Below are 27,825 nucleotides of genomic sequence, written 5' to 3' on the forward strand. Positions count from 1 at the left end.
GGTCACCCGGGAATCCCAGCCAGCCCTCGCCGGCGGCCCCGCGGAGCTGCCGCGGACCGTGCTGAGCAAGAGGCGCAGGAGTGGCTGGAGGATGAGGGTGGGAGGGCTGGGAAATCCCGGGCTCCGGAAATCCCAAAGCAGGGCCTCAGTTTTCTCATCTGTAAAAAGGGAGGAGGGAAGGGTTGGACCAGCCTTCCAGCCCTGGCGTTTGTCATCTTTTGAGTCTCTAGATTTAAAAAGTTTAATGTGTGTGTGTGTGTGCGTGTGTGTTTGTGTGGGTTGGGGACACAGCTTTCGTAATCTCAGAGACAAAGCGTATTGAGGGGAAAGACTGGGGATTCCAGAGAAGGCAGCTCACCCAGGGGGCCCCACCGCCCCTCCTTCCATCACTCCTGCCACTGTGCACCCTCGGGTGCAGTAGAAAAAAGAAAGAACCCTGGCAGGCAAATGTTTCAACCCCCTGAAATTATGCAGATAAGAAATGGAGTCCAGAGAGGGGAGGGGGCTTGCGTAGGGTCCCACAGTGGGCACAGGGCCTAGTCTGCAGACTATGGTCCATACATGATCCTGCCTCTCCACTCACCCCAGCCCAGTCACATCTGAGGCTGGTCCTATCTTCGGAAAGTCCAGGGAGGTGTGTCTTGAATCCTCACAAGCTCAGGACTGCCTATATGCCTTGACAGAGCAGGGAACACCCTCCCTGAGCCTTGCCTGGGTCCCAGCCCCCTCCCTGAGAGTCCCCCTACGGGGCCTGTGGAGTTGGGCAAGGCTGCTCTGGAAGCCTTCCATTCCCTTTACCCAGCTTCCCTCTCCTCTGGGGCCGCCCCCGTGCCTGGCAGCTGGTATTGGCAGCACCAAGGGAGGGGCCAGTCTGGCAGCCCACTCACGGCCAGCTGGGCCAAGACCTCATGTATTGGGGGCAGTCATTCTCCTCTCCCTCCCGCCCGTCCTAATTCCTTCTTGGATCTGCCCTTTTCTCTCCATTCCTTCCCCCACCCCCGTGTGCCCCCCCCCCCATCTTCTTACCGCTCACTACTTCCCCACTTTCATTCTTTTAGTTCAGAGAAAACCCGAAGTTTAAAGCTGCAGAAGCTGGATTGTCTCCCCTCCCCACCCCCGACACACTTCCATGTGTGGTCACAGTCTCAGTTGGCAGGATCACAAGGAAAGGAATTGAAAACTGTAAAGGGGTTCAAGGGATTGGGGAAAACTTGCTCTAGGGACGAGGAAGCACAATGCCTCTCCCTCTTTCCTTCCTCTACTCTGTGCAACGGATCTGGCAGGGGAGGGTCTGACACACAGCTAGGGGCTCACCTGGAGTGACAGCCAAGTGTCAGAGCTGGAAAAAAACCGTAAAGATGATTTTACAAATGGGGAAACAGAGGCTGGAGAGGGAAAGTGACCCGGTCAGTGTCACAAGGACACAGTGGGTGGGCCCGATGTGGCACCTGTGCCCTCCAGCCTCTCACTGTGAGCAGGTGGCTAAGTCAGTCAGGGGGAGCAGATTCCTTGAGTTTCCAAGTCCTCTGAGCCACGTCTGGAAGGCAGAGGACCACCCTTGCCATGCAACCGCATCTGGGCATCTGGAAAGGGTGGGATGGAGATGCCAGCTTCAGAGTGGGGGCCCTGCCTGCCCACTTCCAGGCAGTCGCCTCTCCAGCCTCCTCCCCAGGGCCTGCTGGGGCCTGCTGCTCCAGCTGGCAGCCCCGCGCACCAAACATCTGGCTGGATGGGACTGGGCTTGGCTGGGGGGGTGGGTCCTCCTGGGTCCTAAAAAAAAGCTAGCATTGGGGTGCCCGTGAACAAAACTGGAGGGATTGGCCTAAAAGGGTGGGCCCCGGTGCATTCAGAGCTCTCACATGCCCCCCTCTTCCCCTGTGTCCAATGGTGACAGCTGTTTCCCTGCACCTCTGGATCTCTCCCCATTTGGCCTCTCTGTGAGGCCCTGAATTCGGGTGTCCTTTGTTGCATGTTTCTTCCTCTTGCTTTTTGATTCTCCTTTTGATTCTTTCTCTCTAAGTCTCTGTCTGGGTCTCTGTTTGATTCTGCCTGGGTTGCTCTCCATTTCTTTGTGCCTCTGTTCTCCTTTTGAGATGCAGTGGGAGGGGAGGAGCTTTGGAGCTTTCCCAGGATGGGCAAAGGCCAACCAAGAGAGTGGAGGAGGGAAGGGTGTCAGAGTTAGGCTGGGGGCAGAGGTGACTGTGGTTAGGGCTCCGGATAATGCAACTACCCGGAACTGTCAAATTTGGGGTTTCTTTTTGCTTTCAGTCCCCTGGTTTGGTCTCTGCTATTTCCCACCACAAAGCAAAGCACCCTGGTGGTTTTACGGGCCCAGACTATAGAGGAGAAAACTGAGGCGTAGAGAATGGGGGGTTCAGGAAGATCAGAAACCTCCTCGCGTCTAGACTGAGCTGGGGTCCCAGGCTGCCGCCCCTAACTGCCCCTCATCCCCAATTCCAAGTCACAGCATTACATGGGGAATGAAGAAGGATTAAAAAAAATTCTCACAGGAAGACATTCCCCAAAAGCAGACTGGCTGCATTTTAATAGGAATCATAATAATCCCTAGCCTAGTCTGTAGTTCACACTCTATGCACATATCTTGAACCGAATCATGGCATATTCATGTACAAACGTGGTTGAATTCTTCAACTCAATTGATCTTTGCAACAACCTTGAAGGTAGGCAGAACCAGAATTTTCCCCTTTGATTAGTCCAGGAAAGAGTCCTGTCCACAGCAGTCTGGCCAGTAAATGCACAGCTGGCACCAGGATCCAAGTTGCCCGGCTCTGTGGGCAGGATCTCCGTACAACCTTTTGTAATTTTCCCTACCCTGAGCGCACACCGTAGTCTTCACTCTAGCCCATGGTTGTTTTGTGGCACCAAGCATGGCGCCTCCATCGCTACGCTGGTCCCTGCCCCTGCTCTGTTGAATGAGGCAGTGTGACCTGTGTGTTACACAGAGGTGGGTTTGAGTTATACAGGAAGGGAACAATGATCCCAAGTCCTGTTTCTGGCCCTTGGAGACCAGGTTAGCCGTGAAGGAGGCCCTGCTGACGCCCCTACCTTGGGGAGAACGGATTGAGGTCACCTTGACCTAACTGTCCCTGGGGGCGGGGGGAGATGGTACAGAGATGCCTTTGTCTCCTCTGCTCCAAGTCCCTTCTTCAAGGAGAGTTCCTGTTGTATGGGAGCCAGAGGGGAGGTGGGGGGTGAAGAGCCTTCCCAAGAAAGCTAGAGGTGTTCCAGGAAGTATCTCCGCGCCCCAGCAGAGTGGGGACGGCCAAAGCTGAAGCCCGTGGGCTCTTAAGCATCCTGCTTCACCCCCGCCCTGCCTCTGTGGGGACCGTCCACCTCTCTCCAGCCCCCACACTTAAGGCTCCTGGAAGGGGGGACCACAGGCCTATGCTCAGCACATACCGCACCTCCGAGACCAGTGTCCCTGCCTCTTCCGGAATCTCCTCACCCTGGTACCTCCCTATGGAAATGCTGCCCATTCCTGTCCCTGAAGACAGAGTGGTACCTAGGGAGGGTGTACATGCGCCGTGAGGAATTCAGCGGGAATTCAGGTCCGGGGGCAGCCTGTCCCCCCTTCCTGCCCCGTCCCCTGTCCTCTACCACTCTTCAGGGAAGTCAACTTACAGTGAAGTCACCAAGGGAACACGAGGCCTTTCAGCCTGAGGCATAGCGACTGTCCTCTGTTTCTGGGAACAGAGTGAAGGGAGGGGTGCGGCACTGACCCGGTGAGTAGGAGGGGGAAAGCCGGCCTTCCTTTGCCCAGCTGCCCTGTCCACCTGCCTTGGGAGAGAAGCTTGCAGGACAGGGAGAGGAGGGGGTGAAATGTCTGGGCTGAGCACACGTTCCCTAGTAAGGAAGGCAGAGAGGAGTCCACCTTCCTGGCGGCAGGGGTAGGCCCGGGAGAGAGGAGAGACAGGCCACGAGCACTGAGCTGGGCAGGTGATAGGCCTGTTGGCTGTCCTGAGCAGCCCTGGATCAGGTCTGGCTCCCATCCTCATCCCCAATAACTACCAGGCCCCTCTTCCCGCTGAGCTACTTTCTCCTCCTTCCAGCCCAACAAGAAATCTTTTGTGTCTTAGCCTGCCCAGTATGGACCTCAAGCCCTCTGGGCGTTATGTGAGAGAGGGGTTGTGCACCTCCTTCACCCCCATCCTCCATCACTCTGCCACTTTTCTTTGCTATGACCTGAGGGGGTTCCTTGCTCTCCAGCCCAGTTTCCCATTGTTCCAGTTTATTGCAGGCACAAACCCACCCACATCTTCCCTGCCTGCTCCCAGCCTCCAAAATCAGCTCCCCAGCCCCAGAAGCCAGTGGGGGATATGAAGTCAAAATGAAGACTGGTCCAATGCCCCATCCCCTCCTTATTGGCTACTGGCCTGGTCTTCATTTGCTGCTGTGATGGACCCCAAACACCAGCCTTCCCTTCACTCTGTGCTTCAGCCATGCGGTTCCCCCAGTGCACTGACCTCTCTCAACTCCAAGCCTTTGCTGCCTCCATTGCCTCTACCTGGAAGGCCATTCCTCCCTTAGCCATCTGGTAACATCTTCCTCATCTTTCATAGGGTCAGTGTGGCAGAGGGGAAAGCACAGAGGCTTTGGACATCAGATACTCAACGGATAGGAAGGGCCTCAGAATGGAGGTTTGTCACAGCCAGTGGATCAGAGGGGACTCTGTCGGTGCCAGGGCTTGATTCTGCCAGAGTGTGGGCAGCAAAAAGAGCTGAGTTAGATCTCGTTCCGAATCGCAGCTTTGCCAACTTAGCAGCTGTGTGACCTGAAACTACTTTACTTCTTTGAAAGGCAGACCTGGCTCTGCTGTGTGACTCCAGGCACATGAGTCTGCCTCTCTGAGCTGAGTGGCCTGTTTTGTAAAAGAAGGACAGCAAGACTCACCTCCTCGGATTGCTGTGAAGACTCACTCACAGAGCCAAGCACATAGTAAGTAGTTGCTCAGGGACCTTAGCCAGTAGAGCTAGGTATTTTCTCCTCTGCCCTCCTGGAGCTCCTCAATCCTGTATTGCAGGCCTCTTCTTATGGCTCTAACTAGTTGCCTAAAGGGCTGTGTCTTACTGCTTGGTTTGTCATAGTGGCTTCATAAATACTGCTGGATTAATGAAGGTTCCTAAAACCGCACAGGGCTTCCCCAAGCTCTGACAGCTCAGGGGTTCCCTTTCTCTAGTGCAGACCCCTGTTTCCCTATCACACATCCTGACTCACAGCACCCAGAAGGCTCTCTCCTCTGTTGCCCTGGCCTCTGCCGGCTCTGGTCCTACTGACCTGCTTTCCCACCCATGGCAGCAGTAGCTTCATCTTTGCCTGGTGCTGGGCTGACTTTTGAGTTCTTAACCCACCCGGGAAGCCAGGAAATTACTGGCTGGAGTGACACTCTGCTCCCTCGTATATGTCAGCCCCACCCTCTCTGGATGCTACAGCATTGCCCCAGGACTCTGGTTGGAAAGGGCATGATGACCCCGTCCCAGGAGGCGGGGATTGGGGGGGTGCCTCGGGCTTTCCAGAGAGCCCTCCCTTTAACTCTGGCTGGAAGGGAGCCCAGACAGGTGAGGCACACAGGAGCAAGACAGGGAGTGCGAAAGAATCTCCAGGTCTGCAAGGACCTTCACATCCATCACCCACATCCCACATACCAACCACCGCACCCCCTGCCAGCTCCCTCCTAGCCCAGCAAGCTGGCTGCGGAAAAGAAAGAGAATACTCATTTATCAAGTGCCTTGCACAAGCCAGGCATGATGCTTTCACAAACACTATCTCTCTACTTTTTACTTTGAAAAAATGTTCATGTTCCCAATGTTTTAATAGGTAGCATAGGACATGAGACAAAACTCAGAAGATTTAAAAGGATATACGGTGAATAGTTAGTCTCTCTCCTTTCCTGTTCCTCAGGTCCCTTCCTCAAGGGCAACTACAGTTACTACAGGCTTGTGTGTACTCCCAGAAAGAGTCTATACGTTTACAAACATAACTTATACCTTCTATGAGTTACACATGAGGGAAACTGAGGCCCTCAGAGAGGTGTAGTACTTTGACTCAGGTCACACAGCAGCTAAATTGGCAGAGCTGGGATTTGGAACCAGATACCACTGTAAAACTCGGCTCTTTTCTCTGCCTGTGCTCTGGCAGAAGTAAGCCCTGGTACTGACAGAGCCCCCATGAACCACTGGCTATGACAAACCTCCATTCCGGGGCCTTGGAGATGTCTCTGCTTCCTGTCTGCTGAGTGCCCGAGGCTCCAGGGGCCTGTATTGACTTAATAGGGAGGAAGCACCCCCCTATGGAAGAAGGAAAGTTCCCGCAGGTGTCCTTTTGTGGCTGCTGTGTGGTAGGGACCAATCTGATTCCCGAGGTACAGAGAGTTCTGGAGAGAGAAGCCACGTGAGTGTGGGTCTCTGGCTAGAGGGGATCGTGGTTGTGATTTCAACTACCTTTCCAGAAAATAGCCTCATGATCTGCCTGTGGCTGGGCAGGGCTGAGGGAGGATGGGAAGCATGGGGGCGTCTCTGCGGAAGCCGCGTGCTGTTGCATGCGAGCAAGGAGAGGAGGCTGGGGTCAGCCCCTGGTGCAGAGTAGAAGGGATGCCTGGACAGGGCTGCCCACTAGACTTCCAGGCTCTCCCTCAAGCCTCTCTCTCTCATGCGTCAGGCCAGGGTGGGCTAAGAGATGACCCCAACTCTCTGACCAGTGGACATCTCTGCGTTTGCAACGATGTCTCTGGCAGCTTCCCATGTGGGCTCTCTGTAGGGTCTTTCTGGATCCTACCTTCCCATTCAGTTTCTTTCTTTCTAGGACTCCTTCTGTGTCACGTCTCAGTCTGGTGTCCCCTCAACTTAGGGGACTATGTCCCTGAGGCCCCGGGAGAGCCAGGAGACCCAGGTAGGGTCTCACCTCATGTGAATTGGAAGTAGGGAGAGGTAGGTGTTGGATGGGCCTTCCTCTCCCAGGTTGACAACATTCCTGTTCTGTGGAGGTAGTCACCAGAACATTCTGTCCTTGGTGTCTATGCACGCAGCCAGCCAGATCTAGCTGGGTGCCTAGTGGTCAGTCACAGATGTGCTATGAGACGTACCTGCCCCGCCCTCCCAGCATTCAGACTCGCACCCTGCTGCCACTGATGACCAGCAGCCAAGGCAACTGGATTGAGTCCTAGACCTGACCAGTCCTAGGAAGAGGGGTGTAAATCTTAGCTGTTACTAAAAACAATAATAATAATTAACAGCCCTATAGTGCTTTACAGCATTCGAAGCACTTTACATGTACTAACTCACTTAATTCTCACAACAATGCTCTGAGGTAGGTCCTATTAATGTCACTATATTACAATGAGGAAATCAAGGCAAAAAGCTTGCTCCAGGTTGCATGACTCAAGGAGCTGACCGTGAGTCTGGGTCTAGATTCTGTGCTTTTAATTACTATGCAGTCCTCTTGGTTTCCATTTCTATTCCTAGAGTGTAGGGTTTGTTCTTCAAATATTTATTGAGTGTCTGCTCTGGGCTGGGCACTGGGTGGGAGCATTTAAAGGTGAATGGGATATTGTGTGCCATTGGGGGTAGAGAGACATGTAAACAAGAAATTGTCCTTCAGCACGAGAGGTGCCATAATAGGGGCATAAATGTGTGGTTGGAAACAGGGAGGGCGAGGTTCGTACTGCCTGGAGCAAGCGTCACCGAAGGGCAGACACTGAGTGGCAGGAGGACATTCCAGGCAGAAGGAACGGCATGTGTGCAGGTATGAAAGTTTACAGGAAAGAGAAATGTGGTGTGCCTAAGTGTTGAAACCTCCTGGGCAGTAACTGTCAGAGGGGTTGCCAGAGAGCTCAGGGCTGGTGCTTCCGTCCAGCTTCCTGCCCCAGCCTGTCCTCCTGCTCTGGCCTCCAAGCTCCCGGTACCTACTCTGTGCAAAGCACCGTGCCAGGTGTTGGCTCAGAATGTGGGATAAAAGCAGTAGCCTGGGTGGGGGAGAAAGAGTTTGTGATCAGCTGCAGACACAAAGATCTTTGTGGCTGGTGTTATTTTGGAGGTGAAGGGAAGGCTGCTGGGAAGAGCTGCTAAAGGAGGATTATGGGAGAACATGAGGACTTGCAAATCTTGGTCATCTCTGGACAGGAAGATTTTCAGATTGTAGGGAAGGGACGCTCTGTGTGCATCTGTGGGGGTCCTTCTTCTTTTGCCCCTGCAACTGGGTTTCTGGAGATCTGACATGTCTTGCTTTGGTGCTGGCCCTTGGAGGGTTGCCAGGGAAACCATTGGCCAGCTCCAGAGATGTAGCGAGAGGAGAGTGGGTGACTCAGGCTGCCTTCTCAGACACTGCACCCCCTCCCCATTACATGGAAAAGGCTCTCAGAGACTCCCTTTCTTCTGGATCCTTCAGAGCTGGTCCTGCTTATTCTTCTTTCTCCGGATAGAGGAGATAGTCCCTCCCGTACGTAGCTCCACTGGTGGGAGCTAGCAAGATTCCCCCGAGAGGGAAATGGTCTCAGACACCTCTGTCCCCCATAGATTCACTCTGGAACAGTGGATGGATCTACTCGGCAAGGGCCAGTTGTAAACTCCTGCTGTGTCCCTTCAGGCTTTCCTCTTGCTCTTCCGTGTGGTAAGCGGCAGGAGCCCAGGCTGAAACGCCCTCCAGGGAGCAAACCCGGGACAATTATTGATGGGGCAGCGATGGACTTCTGACCTCAGCCTGGGAGGGACTGGACCCGAAACGCGGACCTCAGCCCGGGCGAAGGGAGGTGGGCGGGCCGCAGAGGGGTGTGCCAATCAACAAGACCAGCAGACCCCACCCAAACAAAGCAGTATGTGCTCGCGGCCCGCGGACCCGGCCCGGGAGTCAAGCGGCCAAGCCGCCCCCGCTCCGCGAAGAGGGGCTGCGCGCGGCGCCGGCCCCCCAGAGCGCGCTGAGGGGGTTCCGGGCCTCTCCAGGGCGGCCGCGGGGTGGGGGCCGAGGGACCACGGGGCTCGCGAGCGCGCGCCGGGCGGAACCAGGAAGCGGCGCGCGCTGGCGCGGGGCGCGCTCGAGGCTGCGGACGACGCGCGCGGCCGGGCCTCCGCGCGAGAGCGGCGCGCGCGCCCCCGTGGGCCCGGGCGAGAGGAGAGTCGGCGGCCGGAGCCGTCACCCCGGGCTGGACCGAGCGCAGGCGACTAAGCGCGGCGGCCCGGCCGAGGGAGGGAGCGAGCGAGCGGGCGGGCGAGCCAGAGAGCGGACGGGAGACAGCCGCTGGCGCCTGAGGGGCCAAGCGAGGTAGGAGCTGTGGGGCCAGCCCGGAGCTCGGGGCCCGCGGAGGGAGGCCGGGGAGCCGGCCCGGGCGGGGCCCCGCACCCCGGCCGCCCAGACGCCCGGCAGGGCCGCGCTGCGCCGCCGCCATCGCTCCCTGGGCCGGGAGGACGGGCGCGGGGACCGCGCCGCTGGGTGAGGGGGGCCACGGGGGGCGAAGGCTGGGGGCGGGCGAGGGGCGTCGTGCTGAGGCTGCGGCGGGCCGGAAGGGGTAGAGGGCAGAGACCGTGCGTGCGCGTGTGTCGGGGTGGGCTGCCGTCGGCCCCCTCACACCTTCGTGTTGCAGTTCGGAATAGCGCCCGCCGGCTCCTCGCTTTTCTCCCTTTTTCAAAGGCGGTATCTGCGACTCCTGGGGGTGGGATGAGACCGGTGGTGCCCGGTGGGGTGGGGGGTTTTAGCCAAGCTTCAAGGAACAGCGCCTTATAAGGAGTCCAGATAACAAATACGAACGTTTCGATCAGGCTCGGGGGTGCAGAATCCCTCATCAGGACCCGCCAGGCCCCGGCTTGTGCGTGTGGCTGTGGACGCAGTGCGTTCTTTTTTTCTAGCCAGGGATAAAGAGTTAAAAAGTGCTCCTGGTGTTGGTGGTAGATACGCAGCGTCGGAAGGGGAGTCGTTGTGTCACCAAAGCTGGTCTGAGGCTAAAGGAATCTGGCAAGATGGTCAGGCAGATCAAAGAGGAAAGAACTTGTGTGGAGCAAGAGGCGTTTGCAGACACTTGTAGCCAGCAGTGATGGAAAAGGCGAAGAAGAAAAACAAGCGCCAGCTTTTAGGAAGAGGGGCTTAATGAGAACCACAAGAACTTTAAGGGCAAAAAGAGATAGCGATCCTCTCTTTCCCGAAGAGCCATGCCAGATCTTTTTCTTCTTGACCCCCTCTGATCCTGTCATTGTATGTGATACCGTCGTATCAAATAAATAGTGCTCAGAGTGGGTCGTAGAATGTTAGAGCTGGAAAGGACCGCGGCGGTAATGCTACATTCTTTTATTGTACAAATGAGGAAACTGAGGCCAGATAGGTGGAGCGATTGGCCTGCTCCGTTCACTCAGCTGTTTAGAAACTGAAATGTCGGTCTGAAGACTCTCAGATTAGTGCTCTTCCCGAAGCACAGAGAAGTAGTAGATATTTGCCTAAACACAGTTCCATAAATTGTCTCTGGAATGTCCTCGGGGAATGCCCCTTGAAAGGGCTAGTGTGTCACCAAATTATTAAACCGTTCTAAAATCAGAAGAGCTTAGGTCTTTTTTTCAGTCTTCAAATGGTGTTTATCATCCGCTTGTATCTTAGGTTTCCAAAGGGCTTGGATAGCCGCCTGGGCCATAATAAGCTTTCAGCTGTTGAGTATATTATCTCAGTTTTGTTATCGTTCAAATAATAGAACTTTGCCTCTTTCCTCAACATTTTTCTGTTATTGTTTATTTGTTTATGTTATGTTGGTTACATTGTTCATATTCATTGGCTATAGTTCTTAGAAGAGGATGTATTTTATTTAGTGTGCCAGTCATCTTTTTCTAATTTCGTAACACTAGGAACACTAGATCAGTTCTGATAGTATCAAATGGTGGAATTCTATTGATTGACTTTATTTCAAGGCTTTGGGGTTTTTTTTGTTTGTTTTGGTACCAATTTCCATCTCTTGGAAGATCACAGTTAGAACTGATAGTGTAAATGGGAAAAGGGGGCTGCCGATTTTAAGAAAATTTATTATGTGACAGTTTGCTATGTCTGTTGGTCTAACCAAAACAGCACCACACCTTTGGTCAGGTAGGTGTTATCTAGTAGATTACTTGTTTTCTGTAGCCGTTGGAAGATGAAAATTTCAAGCATCTGGTTGAGACACAGGGAAGGAATGGAGAGATCTTTTTTAAAAAAGCAAAACATCAGAAAAAAACACAAGAGTTGATTTCTATCACAAGCAGTTTGGTTATTGCATAACTTGGAGCTAAACTGCACAAAATCTTTGCTGTATACGCAACTAAATAAATTATCCCCCCCTTCTCACTAGTCAGGATTCACATTTTTGCCCACAGGCTATTAGTATGGATTGTGTTAAGAAATTTAAGGTGTCTGTGTTTCTTAAATGGGTACTTCATGATATATATGATGGAAGGGGGAAAAAGTGTTATCCTTGTTTGGAGTGTTACAACATGTATATTTTGGTCAGCACTTCCTATTGTGCCCCAAGTTCTTGTTTCATCTTCATTTTCTTGCTCTCAATTGATTTTTAAAAAATTTTATTTACATATGCAAAAACCACATCAGGACTAGTAAAAAGCATCATTTGTTGCTCTTTGGGTACTTATGTCCATTTGTTTCAAGTTATATTGTTATGTTAAAATTATTTCAAATTATATTGAAATCATTTGTGGTTTGTGTTAAGTATATGTTTATAAATGTGCTTGTGGTGGTTCATTTGGCTCATTTTTGTGTAGGTAATACAGGTAGTCTTATAAAAGCAAGGTGTTATAAATAGGTAAATAATATGCTCAAGATTAGATTGCAGGTTGAAGGTAGAATCAGAGGAAGCTTAACTCTTCTAGTGCCCTACAAACATGTATGTATATCATAAGTATTCACAGATTTCTGGACTACCAGTGACACATATTTCCTCCCTTCTGTTAGAGTGTAGATTACCACATTATTCCTACAAAAGGAAGCAGAAAACCTCCTGTTTTTTATTAATGTGTTTTGAGCATTTGAAACTTATTCTTTTAAAAATTTATGACATTTCTAGGTTACTGAGCTCTTCAGAAGAATATCCTTTTACTGCATGATAAACTATCAAAATACGTTGACTCTGGCACTTCTTAATAAAAATAATGTTTAAAAGTTTGTTCGAAAGTATCACTGTCCCCAGTTTTGTGTGGTGTTTAAAGGAAAAGATTTTTCTTTAAATCTGAGCTTTGTTAATAGAACCGTTCTAAAATCAGAAGTATTTTTTTCCCCTGCAGTGTTGGAAACACAACAGTTTTATGCTTATTTCTAGGAATAAGAAAGTCAAATTTAAAAATCTAGTTTCCATTGATCAGACAGTTTCTTGTACACTTAAATTGTGAGCATCACAGTGATTAAATTTTTTAATTGCGTTCTGTTAATTGTCATGTCTTTATTTTAAGTAGCCTGTTTACATTGGGTGTTTTCTTATTAGTGATGATCCTTTACTATTAAAAAACCTAAGCCAGTTTGGAGAGGACTTTACATATCTAAGTCTATTCTAGTTTTACTAATCAAAGAGAGGAGTAATTTACATGTGTTCAACTTTTAGTTGAACGAGACCCTCACTTTTGGTGGTTTCAGGGTTTTAGATGACGTTTTATTACTTTTGTTAGTTTGGTCACACCCGTGACTTCCTTGGAAGGTATCTTTGAAGTTTGGTTTCCTTTTTTTTTTAAATGGTAATATTGGGGTGGGGGTGCTTCCTGTTTGTATTTTCAAAATTAGGTCCACATGTTAACCTCGTGGTGTCACATTTTTATCTTAAACATATAAAGACGAGCATCAGATGCCATGTGGTTTGTCTTTGACCCATTGTACTGCTTCATGACAGCTCTACCGAGTACCCAATTGGGAAGGCAAGACATCCCACATCTTCCCAGCTCCCTTCAAGGTTTAGCTGCCTTGGAAGGAATCTTAACAACTACCCCAACGAAGGTGCAATTAACAGAAAAATGGGGCTGCTGCTTTCTGTTTTCCTCCCAGGTACCTAGAAAATGCATAGCACTAAGATAGAGTGAAAACGTGTTACGTGTAGCCTTGAATTGTCAGTGCTTTCAAGAGGGATTGCCATAGGTTTATAAGATATAGAACCCCATCTATTTAGCAGTGACTATAGCCGTTTTTCTGACCTCACCTAAAAGGCACACAGAATATCATGGAGGAGTTAAATAAGCACAAGGAGAAATTTAGGGTATGGTGGTAGTAGAACTTTGGAGGAATCACCCTCAGCCATAAAACTCTTCCTTGACCCTCCCGGATAATTTTTACGTGGTAGGTCCCTTTTAATACAAATGTTGGAGTATGAGTTATTTGGAGCCTTGCGGAGAAGAATATCCTTGAAAGGAGTACGTATAGTATTGTTTCAGTGATTGAAGGAAGTGGCCTTTTCCTAGCCTTCAGCTAACTTTATTCTAAGAAGTGTAAGGACTAAATAGACTCCTAATTAAATTGGCATTCAAACATGTTTGCAGTGTAGGGGCAGTTTCTCTCTCCTAAATTTTCTTTTGGATCACATCACTAAAGGCAATACTGCATTAGCATGTTGCATAGTAATGCAGTTTGCAAATGAGGTTAATATGTAGCGTATCTTGACCTCCCATTCCGCCCCCCACCCCATAGTCAAGAAAGGAGAAGTTATAATTTGTCATATACTGGATATTTTTTTCATTGAGTTTATTTATAATAATCATCTCCATTTCTCATGTATTGTAGTACTATTAAGATGAAAAAGCCATATGTTGATTGATAAAGAACATTTATCTTTTGGAAGCTAGCTTGCAAAATCTAACAGTCATTCTCCATTTGTTCCTCCATTGCCTTTGGCACTCTGATTAACTCTTTAAAAAATTCGTTTCCAGATTTCTGTTATGAAGAGAAATATCTCCATATTCTATTCACCGCTAGTTTTTTGAGGTGCTTATGCTGACTCATTTTTTTAATTATACTAAGATATAGAGTATGGTTTGAGAGCAGTAATGAGATTCTCAGAAGATATGAAAACTTCCCTTTCTGACTAGTTAGAGAAAGATTGGGGAAGACAAGGGGAAATACATCAATGAGCCAATCAATTATTGTTATTTGTTGGGATTAACTTGGTGACTAATATTTTCAATGCCCATCAGACTAGTAAAAGTGACTTTGGCTTTACCCTGCAATGATAACAGGACAAACTCAAGTTTTCTCTAACACTGCTTGTTTTTTCCTAGTAGGGGATTTTTTTTGCATATGGGAAATCAAGCCAAAGCTACCAGTAACAGTCACATCCATGATTTGTATAAAAAACTATTTACCACCCTGGGCTATAGCTCTACTTACTGTAAGCTCATCTGGGAAGGTGTACTAATTATTTATATAATAATTATTATGCCATCTTTCAAAAAGTGATCAGAAAATTAATTTAAAAGTACTTCAAATTATGCCCCAAACCTAAAAGTAGAAAGAGAATAAAAATAATACCTAACATCATTCACTTACAGTGTGCCAAGCAGACACTGTTATAAGCTCTTGCCATGTTTTAACTCATGATCCTCAGAGGGGTGGGTATTATCCTCAGTTGAAAGATGAAGAAGTGGCCACAGAGAAGTTAAGTAATTTGTCCAAGGTCACATTGCTGCTAATGGCAGGGCTGGATCCAGACTCAGGCCGAGCTGATTCCAGAGGCTGCATTGCTACCCACTGCACAGCGAAGGAGAGCAGGCAACTGCAACTTTGCAGTGAGACATTTGATTTCTTTAAGGCTTATAGTTCTTTATTTGTGTTCCAAAATGGACTCTTGTGTTTTTTTAATAGAAATTTTTAAATGTATATTTGGAATTTTTTTGAAGTTGATGAAGGTGATGATAGGTGTTTTTCCAACTTATATATTCCTGATGGAAATTATATTAAAACAGAGAAAGTCTTAATTTAAAAAAATTTTTTTTAATTTTATTTTTTAAATTATTTTATTATTTTTGGCTGTGTTGGGTCTTAATTGCTGCGCACGGGCTTTCTCTAGTTGTGGCAAGTGAGAGCTACTCTGTTGCGGTGCGCAGGCTTCTCATTGCGGTGGCTTCTCTTGTTGCGGAGCATGGGCTCTAGGCGCGCGGGCTTCAGTCGTTGTGGCATGCAGGCTCAGTAGTTGTGTCTCGCGGGTTCTAGAGGTCAGGCTCAGTAGTTGTGGCGCATGGGCTTAGTTGCTCCGCGGCGTTTGGGATCTTCCCGGACCAGGGCTGGAACCCGTGTCCCCTGCATTGGCAGGCGGATTCTTAACCACTGCGCCACCTGGGAAGTCCTGAGAAAGGTTTAATTTTAACTATAAGTTGTCCTTTGTTGTCCTTCTACTAGCGTTACCATGTACATCACAGGAGAAGGGCTATATGCTGTCTCTTTGGCTTCTATTTATAAACAAAAGGATCTTCTTTGCCAGTGTGGTTTGAGACGTGCATGTTTGTTGACTGAGAATGCAAGTATCCAGCACATTTTTTTTAAATTTATTTATTTATTTATTTATTTATTTATTTATGGCTGTGTTGGGTCTTCATTTTCTGTGCAAGGGCTTTCTCTAGTTGTGGCAAGTGGGGGCCACTCTTCATCGCGGTGCGTGGGCCTCTCACTATCGCGGCCTCTCCTGTTGCGGAGCACAGGCTCCAGACACGCAGGCTCAGCAATTGTGGCTCACGGGCCCAGTCGCTCCGCGGCATGTGGGATCTTCCCAGACCAGGGCTCGAACCCGTGTCCCCTGCATTGGCAGGCAGACCCTCAACCACTGCGCCACCAGGGAAGCCCCAGCACATTTTATTTACAACTTTATTTTGAAGGGGTTTATGGTCCTGTTCTTGTTTTAAAGCTAGTAATTGTGATTTTTTTTTTAAATTAATTAATTAATTAATTTATGTCTGTGTTGGGTTTTCGCTTCTGTGCGAGGGCTTTCTTTAGTTGTGGCAAGCGGGGACCACTCTTCATCGCGGTGCGCGGGCCTCTCACCATCGCGGCCTCTCTTGTTGCAGAGCACAGGCTCCAGACACGCAGGCTCAGCAATTGTGGCTCACGGGCCCAGTTGCTCCGCGGCACGTGGGATCCTCCCAGACCAGGGCTCGAACCCGTGTGCCCTGCATTGGCAGGCAGATTCTCAACCACTGCGCCACCAGGAAAGCCGCCAGTAATTGTGATTTTTGAGCTAGAAGGACTAGAAGGACTTAAGAATTTTAATTTGGCGGGATAATTTTTAAGGCAACTGAATTTATTGTGTTTTTAGAGCTGTGGAAAGACCATTAGAAACTAGTCTCAGAAATGTATTCCTTTTCATATCTGATGCTTGTTTTCTATCAGCACTTTTCTTAGAGGTGGATTGTGAAGTTAAGTCTTGGAGACAGAATTCACAACCCTAAAGTGCAGTGATTTGAATTTGAGAGATCAAGTCAGGGATGAAAAAACCTTCAATTTCCTGAGCAGAGAGTATGAACTTGCTCAAATAAACAGAGGATGTTAGCTTCCAGGGTTGTCAAACTTGTCACCTTTGACCAGGGTTGAATTTTCTTTGAATGTTGACAGAAGTTACAATGTCAGTGGAAAAAGCTTAATGTGAAGTATCTATAACTCAGAATTTCCTTATGTTTGTGTCACTGAGATCCTACAATTAAAGGTGTTTTTTTTGTTTTTAATATATGTCTGATGAGTTTAAAAAGCCTTCAGTGGGAGTTTCCAGCCTTTAGGTAAGAGTCAATTAGAAAGTTTGTGAAAAAGTATTTTGTATTGTCTAAAATTCAGAGCCTATAGCTGGTAGCACATCGCTATGGTTTTGTAAAGAGTGGGATTTTTAAAAATCCAAACCTGGGGAAATGTTTTAAATAAACTATATTTTAAAATATCGTTGTAGAGAAAGAAAGAAGAAGAAAGAAAAACTGTTCAGCACTTAATCTGTTAAAGTACTAAAAATTGGGGTTTATCGGCTTCGTAACATAGCATTCTACAATATATTCATTAATGGTTTAAACTAGGTAAAATATTCTCTCAGAAATAATGCTAATTCTATTTTTCCTTTTGTTTCATGTTTCTAAAAATCTTTTGGTCCTCTTTTAGGCTTGAATAAAGTAGCAAACTATGTATCTACAGAAATATATAGCTCTTTACAAAATGAAACAGTCACTTCAGCCTATGGATTTATGTTTTTAGGATTTGTGATCTGTTTCTGGTAGAAAGTAAGAAAGAATGATAACGAGAAATGGACTTTGTAGAGTCTTATTCCAAAAGGTATGGAAGGTCTAATACATAGGGATGCAGTGCAAATATTCCTTGTTCTTTTGTTGTTAATTTTTCAATTGTGTAACGATATATGGAAACCCTGAATGTGGGCATATTTTAAAGATGAGTTTATCTTGCAGTGAATTTAAATATCAAGTAAAAATACTAAATGCATTGTAATGTGTATAGAGATTGGCCTTCCTCCTTAACCATTGAAGGTATCAAAACAAAATAGAAAATATTTGGCTTCCTGAACGACATGGCTGCAGTGAACATGCTGAGTTGGTCATGAAGCATAATCCTTTTATTCTGCAATACCAGAGCAAAACACATAATTTTAAAGGAATGGGTCCTTAGGATAACTTATTACCTTAAGCGCACATTTGAAATTTTGTTCCAGAAAAGTGACATCAAAATTTATGGTTTTGAATTTTTATTATCCAAGTGTGAGAGGTCTAGTTGGGACAGAACTGAACATTACATTCCAGTTATATTGGTAAATTTGAACAGGACAAATATAAAAACCGTAGGTTTTATGAAGTAACTCATAAAAGAAATATATATGTACATATAGGCATTAAGAATAGGCATTAAAAAAAGACTTCTTCTGGGTTGTGGGATTCTGGATGTATGTATGTATGTGTGCACTTTCTAGTTTCTTCCCATTTTTCTATAATAAATAGGTAATAATGAATAGGAAATACATTTGTAATCAAGAAAAAAGTTATTTTTAATGAATGGGTAAAGAAAATGTGAGAGAGATCACATGGAATATTATTCAGCCATAAAAAGAAGGAAGTCCATTGTGAGAACGTGGATGAACCTTGAGGGCCTTATGCTAAGTGAAATAAGTCAGACAGAAAAAGACAATACTGTATGACCTCACTCACATGTGGAATCTAAAAAAACCCAACTCCTAGAAACTGAGCAGATTGGTGGTTGCCAGGGGAGGACAGTGGGGAAATGGATGAGGGTGGTTAAATGGTACAGATTTCCAGTTATTAAGATGAATAAGTTTGGGGGATGTAATTTACAGCATGGTGACTATAGTTAACAGTACTATTGATATATTGTATATTTTAAGTTGCTAAGAGAGTAGATCTTAAAAGTTCTCACCAAACGCAAATTGTAACTGTGTGAGTTGATGGATGTGTTAACTAACCTTATTGAGGTAATCATTTCACAATATATACTTATATCAAATCATTACATCTGCATCTTAAACTTATACAATGTTATATGTCAACTATATCTCAATAAAGCTGGGGAAAAAGTTGTTTTTTAAATGGCTTTTGTATATTGATTCATCTCAGAATGAGAAACCTCCTTTTGTTTTCAGTTAGTGTTGCCTTTTTAGGAGCAGAAAAACAAGTAGTTTGTGATGTTTATGTTAAATATTTGGCATGATATACTTATTTGGTATGATTATATGACATCTTTTTTTGATGAACGGTATTAAAATCATTTAAGTTGTATTTAATGTTTTCAGAGTTAAAATAACTTGAGGACTGAGTTATTTCCTATATTTGGTGGAATGTTTCATATTTTTATATATAAGCTGATGGAAAATTATACTGTTTATAAATATAATAAAGAAATTATATTATTTTACTTGTGTATGTGCTCTGCTAGGTTACCATTCATTTCATATTGAAGATGTGTGTTTTTTTCAACTTTTGAAAAAAAAAAGGTCTCATTTAATTTCTTGCAACCCTGAACATTGTTATTATTTCAATATATTTTCTGCATTTGCTTTATTTATGTATTTATTTATGTATTTATTTATTTTTGGCTGCGTTGGGTCTTCATTGCCGCGTGCGGGCTTTCTCTAGTTGCCGCAAGCGGGGTCTACTCTTCATTGTGGTGCGCAGGCTTCTCATTGCGGTGGCTTCACCTGTTGCGGAGCATGGGCTCTAGGCGCGCGGGCTTCAGTAGTTGTGGCATGCAGACTCAGTAGTTGTGGCGCATGGGCTTAGTTGTTCTGCGGCATGTGCGATCTTCCCAGACCAGGGATCAAACCCGTATCCCCTGCATTGGCAGGTGGATTCTTAACCACTGAGCCACCAGGGAAGTCCCTCCACATTTGCTTTTATACTGCTTTCTCATTCATGATGATACCTACAAAGGTTGCTAGGTTTATAGATTTCTTTTTCTTGTAATTCCATTAGTCATGCTTAATGACTTCTCTGTGTTTATTATGACATTCATTTGGGAATATCTGGTAAAGTAAATCTCTGGTGAAAGACACTTTCTTTTGGGTATATGTCATTGCTAATACAAGAGACTGTGTTTTGCCTTAATTAAATTCAAATTAAATCGTTTCTTTGTAACTAAATCTAGTTTTAAAAGCACTTTAACATTTTAAGGAGTTTAAGGAAGAAAAATGAAAATAAATTATAAGTTGATGTTTTAGGAGAATTGTGGTACATAGCTCTGTAGGTCTTATTATTTTGCAACAAACAAAATTACAATCTTAAAAGAAATATGTATTTTTGAGCCCAGCAGAACACCTACATATTTTTGTAAAATTCAACTCAGCAAAAATCTACCTTAACTTAGATTGTGCCTTGTAATTTATTGTAATGGAATTTCCTATAACAGAATTTTATTTTAAGTCAGTTTTGGGAATACTAAAACATAAAAGAGATCATATAGTACCTTTTGGTGTTTTTTAATCCTAAATCCATAAGTAGTTAATTCCAATTCATGAAGATAATTATTATTATTATTTTATTTATTTATTTTTTTTTTAAACAGAAGTTTTTATTTTATCTTTTTGGCCGAGCAGGATGTGGAATCTTAGTTCCCTGACCAGGGATTGAACCCACGCCCCCTGCAGTGGAAGCTCAGAGTCTTAAGCATTGGACCACCAAGGAAGTCTGATGATTATTATTTTTTGAAGATAATTATTTTTGTGTATTAAAGATAAAACTATAAACGTATATTGCCCAATATGCCTTCATAAATAAATCCTGTTGATTTTATTATTCTTTTTTGCTTATCACTTCTTACCTCCTCTGCCTCCTGAAAATGTGATAATCTCATTTAATCCAAAATTATGTTTTCCTTTGGTTTCAGTTCATTTATAGTTGCTGATTTTCCCTGTAATCTATTTTATCACTATGATATTATTGTTACCGGTTAGAATAATCCCCTTCTTCCCGTATGTATCTGAATCATCTTCACCAAACCATGAGATATTTTAAAAATTATATAAACTGGGACCTCAAATTTAGCATTATATATTTCATAATATGGCATCAGTAAATTATAGAATATTTTAAAATTAATATGTGAAATGATTTATTGCTTTCTTCATTTAGAACTAGTTACTTGATAGCGTTCTATCTAGCCTTTGAGTTTGAGAACTTGGCTGTCCTCACAAAGGTAAGTATTTTTCTAAGTCCATAAATCTTAAAATTATCTCAGTAAAGGAGCTCAAATGTATGTAAGATTCAAATGACTGTAAAAAATGATTACTTCTCTTAAAAGTTAACATTATAATTTTGTTTGAAGCTCTCTAATTCGCTTTTTGTCTCTTAGCTGCTAGAGGGCTTTTGGGGATTGTGAGCGTGTGTGTGTGTGTGTGTGTGTGTGTGTGTGTGTGTGTGTTTAAAAATACTTCCAAAGTGAGTAAAGAAATTTATTCCAAAATTTTACGGTAATTGGGCTACCAATCAAGGTAAGACTTAGTAAATACTAAGTAAATATTTACTGACTAGTGAGCTAATGCGCTTTTTAAGGCAGTTAGACAACAACTTGACCCATTAAATTATATACACCAGTGGTTCTTAACCATTTGTGGACTAGGAGACCTTTTGAGGCACTAATGAAACCATTGACTCTCTTCCCAGTAAAATATGCATACACATAAAAATCTGCATACATTTCAAGAGGTTCGTGGACTCAGGTTACAAACCTCTACTGTAAACAACCATCTCTCCGTTAACACAGATAATGGAGATGAGGGAGTATGGAGAAGAAATAACAAATAATCCAAATGTACTGTTAAAACAAACCTCTTATTTTGTTATCTGGGGACTCAGAAAGTACTTGTTTCCCCAGGGAACGAATAAATACCAATTTACTTCAACTTTTTAAGGTGTGTATTCCATTGTATAACCCTACTGTAATTTAGTTAATCCATTAATAATTGATAGTTGTTTCCAGTTTTTCACTTCTGTAAATAACATGGTAGTACAGATCCTTAGGCTGAGTGGATTTTTTTCACACTTACCAGACCATCTCCTTAATATTAAGTTGTAGAAGTGGAGTTGCTGAGTCATTTGCATAGATAGTGCCAAACTGCCCTCCAAAAAGACTATCCCAGTCTACATGCCCACCAATAACTAGTGCATGAAAGGAATGGCCGTTTTCCCACATCTGCCATTACTAAGTGTTGGCAACCTTTCTATCTTTGCTAGTCTCTCATATTTGTTTGTGTTTCTTTGATTTCTAGCAGTGCTTCACAAGTTTGCTGGCCATTTTGTTTCCTCTTTGTGATTTGCCTCTTTATATAATTGGCCTGTTTTTTTATTATATATGCTTGAGTTTTCCTCAGAGATCTTTCTGTCTTACATGTTACAAGTAATTTTCTCTGTTTTTTTTCTTTTTTTGACTTTCAACTTTGTATACTATTTTTTTACAGTACAAAAATGTTAAATTCTTATGTAATCTAATTTAATAATCTTTTCTTCTCTGATCTGGCTATTAAGACATACTTACAAAAATCATACCAACTGAAGATTATAAAATTTTCATTTGTATTTTCTTTTAGAATATTTTATGGTTCTAATTTTTCTTTTTTCATTGTCTCTCAATCCATCTAAAATCTGTTTCTGTGTAAGAAGTGAGGTGGGAATGTAGCTTTATTAGTTTTCCTGAAAATAACAATATTATTTATTGATCACTCACTGTGTGCCAGCACTGAGCTAAATGTTTCACAGGTATTAACAGTTTCAACCTAAATCAATTTCAAGTGGCTCGCCAGTTATCCAAAAAAAATCCACCACTTCCCACCAGCTCCCTCTTTTCCCCATTGATAGGAAAGTCCATCTTAATGTATACTAAGTCCTCATATATGTTCAGATCTGCTTCTTGTCTGTCCTTTTCCATAGAACAGTATGGCTCTGAATATACCACATTGTTTATTTGGATCACTAAAATTTTTTCAGAGAATAAATCAGAGAGGTGAGAATTCACATGGACTTCCTTTGAAATACGCACTGGGATAGGATCTTAATATGACTCAAAATGAATTTCACATTCTTTGAACAGATGGTGGATAATCACCGGTAGTTCCATTAAAGAATCACTAGATTTAGTCTTCTTAAACATATCTTTCTATAGAGATTATGTAACAGAATAGTAATTTTTAAAAACAATACGCTGTACGCTTTCGACTCAAATAGTGTAATTTCATTCTAACATTTCAGTAAGTGTAGTAAAACTATATATTTTAAATATTTTAATTTAAAAGCTTAGAATTGCTTTCAATATTTTTTCTTCTAAGCAAAGCATAGAAGGAAAGTTATAATTGTTACGGGTAAGACACATATGAACTAGAAGACTGTAAGAGTTATATAGGAATATGTGAAATATTTATGTTATAGACAAGCAGTTTGTCCAGTATAAATATAAATGTAATTTTCTAGAAGTAACCTTTAAAAAAAGTAAAAAGAAACAGGTGAAATCAATTTTAATAATATATTTTCTTTAACCCAGTATATCCAAAATATTACCATTTCAACATGTAATCAATATATAAACTTAAGAAACATTTTACATTCCTTTTTTGCTGCTGAGTCTTCAAAATCTGGTGTGATGAAAAATTTTTACCAGAAATACATGAAGTGTTCAGTTTTCATAAAACTTTTAGTTGGTAAAGTAGATTCACATACCCAGGTTGTTCCAAACGTACTTGAAGGTTTTCCAGTAACCAAATTGAGCATCAATTTTAAGTTTACATTTAAGTTGATTACAATGAAATAAAAATTTAGTTCCTCAGTCACACTAGCCACATTTCAAGTGCCCAGTAATAGCACATGTGGCTTATAGCTATCTGATTGGACAGTGCAGTTACAGGGCTTCTAAAGAAGTAAAATAAAATACAGGCTGTCTCCTACTTTTAACATCTAGCTTACATATAGCTCAAATACAGGTAGGATCTCTTGCCCTCTGGGAACTGCTCTACAAGGAATCAGAAGCTTTCCTTACCTGAAAGAAGATGATACCCCTAAAGCTTCCCACCAGACCCCAATCCCAAAATGCACACAGATGTACACAGACTCCGCTTTTTTTTGGAAACTGCTGCACTGAGGCCGGTTGAAGCACTGTCCACATCCTTGGAGGCCCTGTCTTTTGTTGGGAGTAGGAAAGCTGTTAGTGCTTTGTAGGAGCTGGGATGGGCAGGAGTAGAGGGATTACTTTGTTACTAATGGTATCCCTGACTAGACATTCTAACTTTTCCTTCAGAAACAAAATTATAAAGGGTAATTAGGTTTTGTAGGATTGTAGATCAACTGGGGTTTGGGGGCTTACCTAGGAATTTTTCATCTCTTTATAACTTTGTTTCTGTGGGACAATGTTGTGTGTCCCAAACAACAAATATGCAAATGCATTTTGGATTATGATTCCATTTGTAAGGTGACCAGGAAGAAGGTGCGGGGAAGAGGTTGGCAGCTGCCTGTTGTTTTATTACAGAAGGTGCGGGCGTCTGAGTGTTGAACTGTGATGCATCAGCCTAAATTGTCTCTTGTCATCTATACGACCTTGCTTACAACTCTGGAACTAAAACAACCCATAGTGTTTTAGGTATAACTGAACTATCAAAATCGCTTTTAGGCAGAGTTTTTTTGGGGGGGGTGGTGTATGTTGTTTTTGAAACTGAGTTTGCCTGATAAAGAATCATATTCGTCTTTTGGTCTTAGTTACTATTCATTTTCATGTTGTACATAAAGTTGACGCTTGAAATTTGAGATCTAGTTACAGACGAAATTTTTCCTTTCAAAAGAGATTTCCCCTCTAATGTTAGTTTAATCTTAGGAGATACTTTACGGAGGGGAGTAATATTTAGTTATCATCGTGGGGCAATGGTAACTCCACCTTTATGTGGAAGACTGAACCAACAGCTTCAGAAGGCCAACTCAACCCTCCGATTGTCAGGCCTTCCTACTTAGTTTATCTTTTATTTATTTATTTATTTATTTATTTATTTGGCTGTGCCGGGTCTTAGTTGCGGCATACAAGATCTTCGTTGCTGCATGCATGATATTTTTAGTTGCGGCATGCAGGCTCCTTTAGTTGCAGCATGTGGAATCTTTAGTTGCGGCATGTGGGATCTAGTTCCCTGACCAGGGATTGAACCTGGGCCCCCTGCATTGGGAGCGCGGAGTCTTAACATTGAACCACCATAAACTACTTAGTTTATCTTAAATGTCTTTTTAGATCCCTGGTTCTAGAAGGAACCTTTGAAGAAATGGATAGAACTCCTGTGCTGCTTTGAATATTGGCAGACATCTGAGCCAAATTCAGTTGGCTTTTTAATGTTAAATAAAGCACTTAGTAGCTTTTACTCCCAGCTAGCCTTTAGGGGCCCCTTTATTTTAAAATTGTGTCCAAAGTAGGTTAATTGTAACTTAACACATCCTGGTATAGTTTACTGATTGTAAATTACTCCTCAATAAAATTGAGAATTATTTCCATAAAGGAAAAGTTCCTTTTTTCCAAATATAATATGACAGCCTATTTTAGAATATTTAAAATATTTCCTTAAAGGTGAAAATTTAAGAGCGTGTATAAAAACCGTTGTGCTCCAAGGGGAAATCTGACTCTTTTGTCTTAAAATTCATTATATTCATTACATTAAACAAAAGATTGTTTTGTTGAGTTGAGAAACAGTCACGTATTTCAAAATATTTTTGTTATACCTAGGCTTTCACTGTGATGGTATTTATTTTAGTAGAATTTGACCTATATTTTATTCCATGGGAAAAAGAAGAAACTAAATATTTGCAAGCCATCTGCCACCTTGTGCTGCTATGCATTGGTGGGGAGAAACCTGAGTCCTATTATAAATTTTAAACTCTATGCTCTATATTTTTAGTACGTTGTGGAAATTGAATCTGCAAATCATCTCTGAGAGATAAATGATTTGATTTGATTGTGACAAGCATGAAAGTTATCCTCTATATAAAACTATGTCTCCTGGGAAAAAGCTGGGCTAATACCGCACTGAAATGACCTTAACAGTGGAATCCTTGATTAGACCCGCATTGTTTTGCACGTACTATAGCTCCATAAAGATGATCGACTTCCATCAGGGATGAACAGATGTCCTGGCTTTATCAGAAATTTCTTTCACATTGCCAAGCCTTTCACAAAAGCCGGTCATCACCCTTGTTAGTCTGATTTTGTTGAGATGCTTTTAAAACTTTTTTCCAAATATTGGTTTGAATGCACAGACTTTGCTGTTTACTTGTAAGATTCTATGTTAGTCAGGTATGGTGTCCTTCTCCCCCAACAGGGAAAAAAAAAAATTAAAAGCAAAAAATAGAAGGTATAGCATAGTCTGTATTTATTTAAACTTTAAAGTATTTCATATCAGGTACCAGCATCTAAGCTCCATAAAAGGCACATCTGTTTTGTTCACTGCTATATCCTCAGGAGCTAGAACAGAACCTGGCATGTAACAGGTCCTCAACAAGTATTTGTTAAATAAATACGTATTGTTTCTATGAGTGGGTCGATGCACTTACTTTTGTTTATGGCAGGAAGATCCTCATCTCTGATAATAAAGATTGGTTGATGTTGAAGGTACCTTAATTCCAGCTGTTCCCCTTTAATCTCAACATAGAGGGTGTCTCCAGAGACCACTTCAACCCTCAGTAGGGCTGAAAGTCTACCTTTTACTGTGGAAGAAAGAAAAGAGAGGGGAAAACCAATTCTCTTTGTTTCCTTTGGATTTTGGAGTTAAGGATGGAAGAAATTTGAGTTTACTAGGCAGGAACTGGCTTTTTTTCCCCATTTAAAAAAATTGTGTTTGTGTTACCATTTTAACCATTTTAAAGTGTACAGTTCAGTGACATTACTTAATGTCATCCCACATCAAAATGGTACCTGTTAAACAATAACTCCCCATCCCCACTCTCCCCCAGACTCTGGTTACCACCATTCTACTTTCTCTCTCTGTAAGTTTGACTACTCTAGGTACTTCATATAAGTGGAATCATATAATATTTGGCCTTTTGTTTCTGGCTTCTTCTTTTTTTTTTTTAATTTTATTATTATTTATTTTATTTATTTATCTTTGGCTGCGTTGGGTCTTTGTTGTGGCGCGCGGGCTTTCTCTAGTTGCGGCGAGCGGGGACCACTCCTCGTTGCGGTCGCGGGCCTCTCATTGCAGTGGCCTCTCCTGTTGCAACTCTAGGCGCCCAGGCTTCAGGAGTTGTGGCTCATGTCTCCGGAGCACAGGCTCAGTAGCTGTGGCGCACAGGCCCAGCTGCTCTGCGGCAGACGGACTCTCAACTGCTGCGCCGCCAGGGAAGCCCTTTTTTTTTTTTTAATATGGCCCCTTTGCTTGGAGACTTGGCAATTTTTCTTTCCCCCATTTTTTTTTAGTTTTTCTTTTTGTACCTAGATCTAGCAAGTGATGCATACACAGTAAGTGTCCAAAGACAAGTTAATTCAGCAGCTTGTTGCATGCCACTAGGGGGTTATTAAAGCTTTGAAAATGTGATTCCTAATCTGTATGTCTGTAGGCTTATCTCCTCCAAGTCTTGCTGATAAACCTGCACTGACAATAATATCAGAGGTTAGTCTTTCTCCATGTTTCATAAAGCAAATTGTTCTCCTTCTTATAGCCTGATTATGAACTGGAAAATTACTGGCACATTGTTGTAATTGTTTATACAGGCATGAAGACAAACTCTACACAAGGACAATAGCTACATGAAAGGTTTCGATTGCAGCTTCATTAGGAAATTACATGCTCCTACTCATTTCTTTTCTCTCTTTTTCTATTCTCATTATATCTTCCTCCCTCCCTCTCTCCATCCCTTTCCTTCCCTTCTAGTCTGTCATGCCTCCTTCCATCTCTTTCTTCCTTGCTTTTTTCTTTCTTTTTCGTTCTCATTTTCCTGAGTAGTTGCTACAGAGACAATCTGACCCTAGGGTCCAAATATAAGTAAAATAGTTTTAGCTCTCTATCAATCTACTTGGAGGGACGGGGAAAAAGAGAGTAAGAGAACTAAATCTTTATTTTTTTTAAAGGATAGAAACTAACTTTTTGAGGAAAAAGAAATATGCTGGGAGATCTAATTGGTAAAGAAGCAAAGAGGAAGAGAGAGGGAGCACCTTGAAGGATGATTTAAAAAGTAACCTGTGCAATTGAAATTTCAAGCAGAATCGTAATCCATGGACTATTTTAGAGCCTCTTAAACAAAACATTGAACATAGGGTTAGTTCTCCCACTGTATCCCCTGCTCATTTGCACTGGGCAGATCATTTCTGCCTTCCCTTATTCCATTTCTCAACCTGTAAAATGGAGGGTCAACAATTAGATTCAGAATCATAAGACTTTGAGCCAAA

General features: G+C 43.5%; 1 protein-coding gene across 3 annotated transcripts in view; it reads left to right on the plus strand.

Annotated features, from left to right (window-relative positions):
• Positions 1-9,106: 9,106 nt before the first annotated feature.
• LOC133080476 (signal transducer and activator of transcription 5B) overlaps positions 9,107-27,825 on the plus strand; it is a 57,758-nt gene continuing 39,039 nt past the window's right edge. For all 3 annotated transcript variants that reach the window (XM_061176390.1, XM_061176391.1, XM_061176392.1), the window contains exon 1: positions 9,107-9,270. The gene's annotated coding sequence lies outside the window, so the exon portion shown is untranslated. The remainder of the gene's footprint in view (positions 9,271-27,825) is intronic.

The sequence above is a fragment of the Eubalaena glacialis genome, chromosome 19 (genome assembly GCF_028564815.1).
Source record: "Eubalaena glacialis isolate mEubGla1 chromosome 19, mEubGla1.1.hap2.+ XY, whole genome shotgun sequence".
Taxonomy (NCBI): domain Eukaryota; kingdom Metazoa; phylum Chordata; class Mammalia; order Artiodactyla; family Balaenidae; genus Eubalaena; species Eubalaena glacialis.